Source organism: Callorhinchus milii, unplaced genomic scaffold, assembly GCF_018977255.1.
Source record: "Callorhinchus milii isolate IMCB2004 unplaced genomic scaffold, IMCB_Cmil_1.0 Scaffold12, whole genome shotgun sequence".
Lineage (NCBI taxonomy): Eukaryota > Metazoa > Chordata > Chondrichthyes > Chimaeriformes > Callorhinchidae > Callorhinchus > Callorhinchus milii.
In genome coordinates, this window is record NW_024704753.1 from 9,525,048 (window position 1) to 9,533,929 (window position 8,882).

Consider the following 8,882-nt stretch of genomic DNA (forward strand, 5'->3'; position numbering starts at 1 on the left):
ATTATTATTATTATTATTAATGTAAAGTTGCGGGTTAGGATCTTTAGTTAGTGGTGTGGTTAGCGTTAGGGTTAGGGTCAATGTAAGGGTTTGGGTTAGGGCTAGGTTTATGGTTCAGTCTCGGGTTAGTGTTTGATTAAGCGTTCGGGTGAGTGTTATGGTTAGATTTACGGTTAGGATTAGGATTAGAGTTAGGGTTAGTTTTAGGGTTAGGGCTAGGTTTAGGGTTAGCCTAAGTTAAGGGATAGGGTTAGGGTTAGAATGAGGGTTTGGGCTTGAGTTAGTGCTATGGTTAGTGTTAGGCCTAGTGTTATGGTTAGCGTAAGTGTACATTTTATTTGGCTTAGCATTTTATTGAACTCGATATTTTTCAATAAATCTACACAAAGTTATTTTGGTGTATGTTTGTTTCACTTCACAACGGTACTGTAGAACACTTGCCATTTTATTTCATTCGATGTTTTCCAGCGATTAAAAANCAGTTTTTGTGGGGATGTTGAAAGAAAAATCGCATCAATTATCATTATAACAATTAAGATGCAATTGCACTGAATATTTTTCAGAAAATCTAGGCAACGTTATTTTGTGCAAGCTTGTAATAATAATAATAATAATCCTTGCATTTGATATAGCGCTTTTCACATCGGGAGGACGTCCCAAAGCGCTTCACAGAACACACTGAAAAGTGAATTGACTATATATTTGTGGGCGAACGCGGCAGCCAATTGCGCACAGCAATGTCCCACAAACAGTCGTAGATTAAAAATGCCAATTTTATTATTGTTTTTGGTTTTGGAGGGATTATTATTAGGTGTGTGGAGTAAGGAAACTTGCCCAAGGTTTCGCCCTGTCTGGAATTGAACTCAGGTCTCTCGCTTGCAAAGCGAGTGCTCTAACCACTGAGCTACAGGACTCCACAATGAAAGGGTTAGGTTTAGGGTTAGGTTTAGGGTTAGGATTAGGATTAAGTTTTGGGATAGGGTTGTGGGTCGGGTTGTGGTTAGGTTTAGAGCAAATGTGAGTGTTAGGGTGAGCGTTAGATATAGGTTTAATGTTAAGTTGAGGTTGACGACAAGAGTTAGGGGTGTGGTTAGCGTTAGGGTGAGGGTCATTGTTAGGGTTAGGGCTAGGTTTAGGGTTTGGGCTAGGGTTAGGGTAAGCATTCAGGTGACTGTTGAGGTTAGTTTTACGCCAAGGCTTAGTATTAGAGTTAGGGTTAAATTGAGTGTTAGGGCTAGGGTTTGGATTAGGGTAAGTTAAGGGCCAGGGTTTCGGTTAGATTGAGGGTTAGGGCTAGAGTTAGTGCTGTAGTTAGGGTTAGGTTTAGGGTTCGGCCTCGGGTTACTGTTTGGGTGAAGGTTAGGGTTAGGTTTGGGGTTAGAGTTAGGGTTAGAGTAGGTTTAGGGTTTGGGCTAGGGTTAGAGTTAGGGTAAGATAAGCGCTAGGGTTAGAGCTCAGGCTAGGTTATTGAGGCTAGGGTTGAGCAAAGATTAAGGTTAGGCATTTTCAAATTTTGGGGGTATTTCAACACCAACTTGTGTTTGCGAGGTGCTCCTCGTGCTGGAGTTTTATCCAATTTGGCTCTGGTTCATGAATGTTTTGTCTTATTTGTTGTTGCTTGATTTGTCCCTATCTGTCTGTCTGATTGACAGGCTTTAAGACCACGTGAGCCTGTGGTCTTGTTGTTTCTCTGCAGCTTGAGTCCCTGTCTGAATACTATGCATCTGAGGCTGTGCTTAATGCTTATGGCCTTTAACAAAGACTTTGCCCATGTGATCAATTTGCTATCGATCCGACGTCAGTCTGTTGGCCTAACGCAGTCAGTCTGCTCTTTTAAAAGCCATTTTAAATTAACTTGGGGAGGAAACTCTGATTTTTTAATATTGTTTTTTGCCAAACACTGGCCTGACCCTTTATTAGCCGAAATCAGGCTCTCGGAAAATGTTCGGTTTCGGAAAACTCGCATTGTTTCTTGGCGATCCGGCGCCCGTTTTATTTTTGATATCGTATCATCACCTCCTGTCAATTTGTTTCCCCTGTGGCACATAATTGCTCCCCTCAAAACTGGCCGTCCCCCTGGGGACTCCCTTGTTTTTGGTGTCACCATGACATGCCCGGAGCTTGGCTTTGTCGTGTGTTGACCGATCTGATTTTTTTCATTGGTGAGCGTTTGCCGTGACACTGGAAATGTTTTTTTGGTACCCAGCTTAACCCTTTCTACAACATTCTCCTAGAGTCAGGGTTCAATTTTTTCTGTTCTCTTTCTGTTTTACTGTTTTACTGGGCGTTTAAGCCATTTGGTGTCCAGTCCCTCTCCTTCACTTTCCTCTGTGCTGTGGTCCAGTTCCTATGGAATTCTAGGCCTATGACTTCAATCGAATCCCCCCCATGTTCTATAAAGTTCCTGCTTATTAATTTGTCCCTATTCTTATTTCTGATTGCACTGAGGTGACCTGTAACTCTTGTCCTTAGCGTGTTACCCGTTTCCCCCATGTACAAGATCTGACATTTTTTGCTTCTAATCGCATAGATCACATTATTTTGGCCGCACTTAATTTTGTGGTGTATAGTCACTGATGCCCCCGTTCTGTTGTTCTCTATTTTTTGAGGGGTGGCTATATCTATTTGCACATACCGCACTGTGTGTTTCCGCAGCCTTTGGTACCTTGTTTTCTCAACCTACTGTTGACTAACCAATCTTTGATGTTGCTATTCCTTCTGTACGCAGATACGATTCTGGAGCCTCCTAATGTGGTGACCTCTTTTTTTAATTTCTCAAATTTGTCCTTTACCACCCTATTACTCTGTGTTGTGTAATCCGAGTATGTGGTTACCAGTGGTATAATTTTTTCTGCTTCAGTTTGGGCTCGTGGGGCCATGGGATTCCTCAGAAATTTGGACTTAATTTGTCTAAGGAAACGTTTAACATATCCCCTCTGTCTGACCGCCGCGAATAATGTTGCCGTGGCCGTCTCGAAATCCTCCCGATTCGAGCAAATACGGTGGAACCATATCTGTTGGGTCTTAATTACCCCTGGAAGGTGTGTCGTGTATGGTAGCTTTTCTTGTGAAGTAGGGCATGAGTGTCAGTGTCTTTAAAGTAAACTTTAGTGTTTAGTCTGCGATTGTCATCTTTCCTTTTGTATACTATAGTGTCCAGGAAATTTATCTTATCTGTATCTGTTTCTGCTTCTACCTTAATCGAGGGATGGTGGTTGTTTAGGGTGTTTATAAATTCCTGGAAATCTGCGTCTGTGTGTGTCCATACTCCAAATATGTCATCTAGGTATCTGTGATAAGCAAATGGGACTTTCCCTCCATTTCTGGAGAACACTATTTTCCCATTCCGCCATGTAAATGTTTGCGTAGGCCGGGGCAAACTTTTTGCCCATTGCCATGCCCTTTATCTGAAGATAGAACTCCCCATCAAACTCAAAGTTGTTTTTGGTGAGGCCTAGTTTCAGTAGTTTTAACAAGGCCTCGTCTGGCCTTTGCGAGTCTGGGTGTTGCGCCAGGACGTTTTTAACGGCCTCTATTCCGTTTGTTTCAATATTGGTGTACAGACTTTCGATATCCATGGTGAATAGCATAGCCTCAGGGTGAATTCTCATGGCCCTAATTAGCTCTATGAAATGGTAGGTGTCCTTAATATAACTGGGATGTTTGCGCGACAGGGGGTTTAGAAAAGAGTCTATATATTCTGCTACCCTATACCCTATACCCTATACACTGCCACAGTCAGACACAATGGGTCTGCCAGGTGGAATTTCACCGGGTACTGTCCAGGAATCCGGGTTTTTATGTATTTTTGGAAGGATGTAGAATCTGTGGGCTCGTGGACTTTCCCCTCCTAATTATTGTAACTGTCTCTGACTGATGTGTTTACTCTTCGTGAGATTTGCCAATATGTCTTTAATTTCTTGTTGGGTTTCTTTGTATATGGGTTTTGTCAGTTTCCTATAATATTTATTGCTATTTAGCTGCCTGTGTACTTCGAAGAAATATTGTTGTCTGTCCATGATTACAATACTGCTACCTTTGTCTGCTGGTTTTATGACAATATCAGGGCATTCCCTGAGTTCCACTAATGCTCGTCTTTCCCTTTTTGTCAGGTTATGGTTTAGTCTCTTTTGGGTTAGCCTCCCTACAGCTGCTATTGTCTTGTCCCTAAATGTTAGTAGTTTGGGGTTTATCTGGTTATCGCTAGGGGTCCACCCAGACGGCTCTGTAAAACTCGTTTGCCTGTTGTCGTCTATCCTCTCGAATACTTCTTCTAGGTTATGGAAGAAGTCACGTAGTTTGACCCTTCTAAAAAACTCTTCTAGATCCTGGCTCAATTTTAGTCGGCAGGTGTTATCAGTAGGCATAAATGTCAGTCCTTTATTTAATACGCTAGCCTGTGCCATTGTAGGCGTGAATGCCTGGGAGACGTTTATTATGTTAGTCACCAGGCCCAGATCCCGCTTTTCTGGGGCTGCTGTGCTTATTAGTTTAAATGTGCGGACCAGTGCTTAATCATGGTCCGGGCTGTCTTTTGTCCAATGTATTTTGTCCGCTCCTGCCTGTTCTACCCTGAATTGTTTGGGTGGGATTGCTGGAATGCCCTGTTGTTTATTTTTTATAAATGCATTGACTTCTTTGAGTGTGACCCTCTCGGATTTTCGCAGATCCGGGCTGAAATTAATTTCCGCGACCTGGATTTGGGCGTTAGGAAAGTGAATTTTTGCCCTCTTCACTAAGGCTTGCAGCTGTTTAGTCGCAGTCTTTGGCTGCTGACTCCGGTTGTGGATACCGATTGCGAACATGACTTTGCGAGTTGTGTGGTAGGGCTGAGTCCCGCTCAACAAGCAATCTATATGGTGGAAGTTTGCCTCTGGAAAAGCGTCCACCTGTGTGTCGCTATTAGGACAACTCCCTATTTTTGTCACGTTCTCATCTCCAATTATCATTACCGGCCTACTAGGTTTTAACACCCAGTTTGCCCTTTTTCGATTCGTCTCTTTGTGAGTGGTCACCAGTCCCGAGTCGTCAATGACTGCCGTCTGTGGTTGTGGGGCTGTGGTTCCCTGTGGGGCAGGGGCAACCAGTGTCCCCAGTGGGCTGGCGGCAGAGGTGTGGGCGGGTCTAGTACTGGGCCGGGATGGCCGTACTCTTGGCTGCCTTTGCTCTCGGGGCGCCTGGGGCCAGGGTTGACTCCCCTGTGTCCCGGGATTTATTGTCCTGGTTCCGGGATCAGTGGATACTGTCGGCTGGAGTGGCTGCTCTTGGGACGCGGGGAGGATGTCTAGATCTATGTGGATAGATACATTAGAACACACTCCCAATTTGTCTGTCCGGACTGGGGGTGGTCTAATTGTGGGGGTTGGGATTGGTTTTAGCGCTGGGACCGGGGGCGGTGATACTGGGGATCTGGTTGGAGGGGGTCTGTCTCCCCTAAGGAATTCGTTAATGTGCTCCCTTGTTCTGTCTGCTGTTGCCATTTTAAACTTCTGTTTTAAATTCTTCCCAGCCCAGGAAATGGCCATCGTAAAGGCTTCCTCCCAGCGTTCAATCCTCGCGATTGATCGGAGCTCACTGTTTAGTTCAATTAGATTATTTGTATAATGGTCTATCAAAATGTTACGTGTCTCCCTTGCCCACCGCTCTGCGTTTTTGGCCAATTTGCAGAGAGTTTCCTCTGTTGGTTTTGCAGGCCTAATAAATTCCGTTAGTTTGTCTGCCTGTCTTTTTATGCCTCGGGGGGGGGCTCGTTAAGAATATTAAATGGTGGTAGGTCTGGATTAATCTAAAGAATACCCTAACCGTGCTCGCAAAATTATCCCTATGTGTGTTTCCCTGTCTCCCACCGACTTCCCTCAGGCACGTTAGGGGGCCGTTAAGCCCCCGCATGGAGTCCGGGCCATGTTAGGTAGAGGTGGGTGTGGAAAGGTGTATTTAGAAAAAGAGCTATACTTACTCTCAGGTAATCGGGTTTCCGGCCTTAGTTGGTTTCCCGGTTTTGGGGTTCAGTGATCCCAAGCGCCCCGTCGCTCTGCGGTTTCGTGCGTGTTCTACCTGGAGAGCAGAAAGGAGGAAAGAAGAGGGAGAGAGAGGGAGAAAAAAAAGAAAAAAAGAAAAAGGGGAAAGGGATAACCGGATCGCTCCGGTCAGTGCTCCGACTTGTCCTCTGTGCTGGGGTCCGTGGATCCCAGCTCTGCACTCCGGCACTCTGAGGTTTTGGTGCTTTCTAATGAGAAAGAAAAGAGTCTCCCCGACGTTTCGCCAATACCTGTGGCTTTATCAAGGAGGCTCTGTTTCGCTGTGGAATAAGGTGTTAATTATACCCAAGGACGGGGACAGGACCCGCCCACAAGGTGTATGTTCTCTTAGTGATTGACAATCCATCAAACTCTTTGATTTGGCATCATGATGGTTTTTATCAGCTCAAATCCGAATTTGTGCCATTGTGTAGCAGACCGTCCTGTTCCTTTTAAAAGTTCTCCTGTCACCTGCCTGTCTGGCCCTGGCCACCTACCAACCTGTTAAATGGCTTTCTTTAAGTCAAATAAACACTTTGCCTCAAGTAATCTTTTTTTGGGGCTTATATCAGATTAGTTAGGTTTAGTCTTAGGGTTAGGGCTAGGGTTAGGGTTAGCGTAAATTAAGGGATAGGGTTAAGGTTAGAATGAGGGTTTGGGCTTGAGTTAGTGCTATGGTTAGTGTTAGGGTTAGGCCTAGTGTTATGGTTAGCGTAAGTGTACATTTTATTTGGTTTAGCATTTTATTGAACTCAATATTTTTCAATAAATCTACACAAAGTTATTTTGGTGTATGTTTGTTTCACTTCACAATGGTACTATAGAACACTTGCCATTTTATTTAATTCGATGTTTACCAGCAATTAAAAAACAGTTTTTGTGGGGATGTTGAAAGAAAAATCGCATCAAATGTCATTATAACAATTAAGATGCAATTTCACTGATTATTCAGTGAATAATTCAGTGACTGAGAGAGAGAGACCTAGACCTCTCTCTGGGTCTCTCTCTCTCTCTCTCTCTATCTCAGTATCTCTCTCGCTTTCTCTCTCTCTCTCTCCCTCAGTCTCTCAGTGTCTCGCAGTCGCTCTCTCTCCCTCTCGCTCATTCTCTCTCTCCCCCTCTCTCTCTCTCTCTCTCAGTCTCTCTCTCTGACTCTCTCTCTCTCTCTCTCTCTCAGTCTCTCTCTCTCCCTCTCTCTCAGTCTCTCTCTCTCCTCAGTCTCTCTCTCAGTCTCTCTCTCTCCCTCTCTCTCAGTCTCTATCCCTGTCACTCTCTCTCTCTCTCTCTCCCTCAGTCTCTCTCTCAGTCTCTCTCTCTCTCTCTCCCTCTCTCTCAGTCTCTATCCCTGTCACTCTCTCTCTCTGTCTTACTCTCTCTCTCTCAGTCGCTCGCTGTATCTCTCAGTGTTTCTCTGTCTCTCTCTCTCTGTCTCTCTCCTCTCTCTCTCTCTCTCTCTCAGTCTCTCTCCCTCTCTCTCTCAGTCTCTCATTGTCTATGTCTCTCTCTCGCAGTCGAACTCTCTCTCTTCCTCAGTCTCTCTCTCTCTCTCTCTCTCTCTCTCTCTCTCAGTCTCTCTTTCTCTCTCTCTCTCTTGCTCTCTCTCTCTCAGTCTCTCTCTCTCCCTCTCTCTCTCTCAGTCTCTCTCTCTCAGTCTCTCTCTCTCTCAGTCTCTCTGTCAGTCTCTCTCTCAGTCTCTCGCTGTCTCTCTCTCTGTCTCTCTCTCTCAACCTCTCTGTCTCTCTCTCTCTCTCTGTCTCTCGCTGTCTCTCTCTCTCCTCTCTCTCAGTCTCACTCCATGTCACTCTCTCTCTCTCTCTCTCTCTCGCTGTCTCTCTCTCTCCCTCTCTCTCAGTCTCACTCCCTGTCACTCTCTCTCTCTCTCTCTCTCTCGCTCAGTCTCTCTCTCCCTCTCTCTCTCAGTCTCTCTCTCTCTCTCTCTCTCTCAGTCTTTCTCTCAGTCTCTCATTGTCTCTCTCTCTCTCGCAGTCACACCCTCTCTCTCTCTCTCTCTCTCTCTCAGTCTCTCTCTCTCCCTCTCTCTCTCTCTGTCTCTCTCTCTCTCCCTCAGTCTCTCTCTCAGTCTCTCTCTCTCCCTCTCTCTCAGTCTCTATCCATGTCACTCTCTCTCTCTCTCTCTCTCTCTCTCTCAGTCTCTCTCTCTCCCTCTCTCTCTCAGTCTCTCTCTCTCTCAGTCTTTCTCTCAGTCTCTCATTGTCTCTCTCTCTCTCGCAGTCACACCCTCTCTCGCTCTCTCTCTGTCTCTCGCTGTCTCCCTCTCAGTCTCTCTCTCTCTCCCACTCGCTCTCTCACTTTCTCTCAGTCTCTCGCTGTCTCTCTTCCTCTCTCTCTCTCTCTCTCGCAGTCGCTCTGTCTCTCTCTCTCTCTCTCTCTCTCTCCCCCTCTCTCCTCTCCCTGTCACTTTCTCTCTCTCTCTCCCTCTCTCTCTCTCTCTCAATCTCTCTCTCTCTCCCTCTCTCTCTCTCTCTCTCTCTCTCAGTCTGTCGCTGTATCTCTCAGTGTCTCTCTCTCTCGCTCAGTCTCTCGCTGTCTCCCTCTCAGTCTCTCACTCTCTCCCACTCACTCTCTCTCTCTCTCTCTCTCTCTCTCTCTCTCAGTCTCTCGCTCTCTCTCCCTCTATCTCGCAGTCTCTCTCTCTCAGTCTCTCTCTCTCTCAGTCTCTCTCTCTCTCTCAGTCTCTCTCTCTCTCAGTTCTCTCTCTCTCTCTCTCTCAGTCTCTCTCTCTCTCAGTCTCTCTCTCTCCTCTCCTCTCTCTCTCTCTCAGTCTCTCGCTGTCTCTCTCTCTCTCTCCCTCTCTCTCAGTCTCTCTCCCAGTCACACACTCTCTTCTCTCTCTCTCTCTCTACT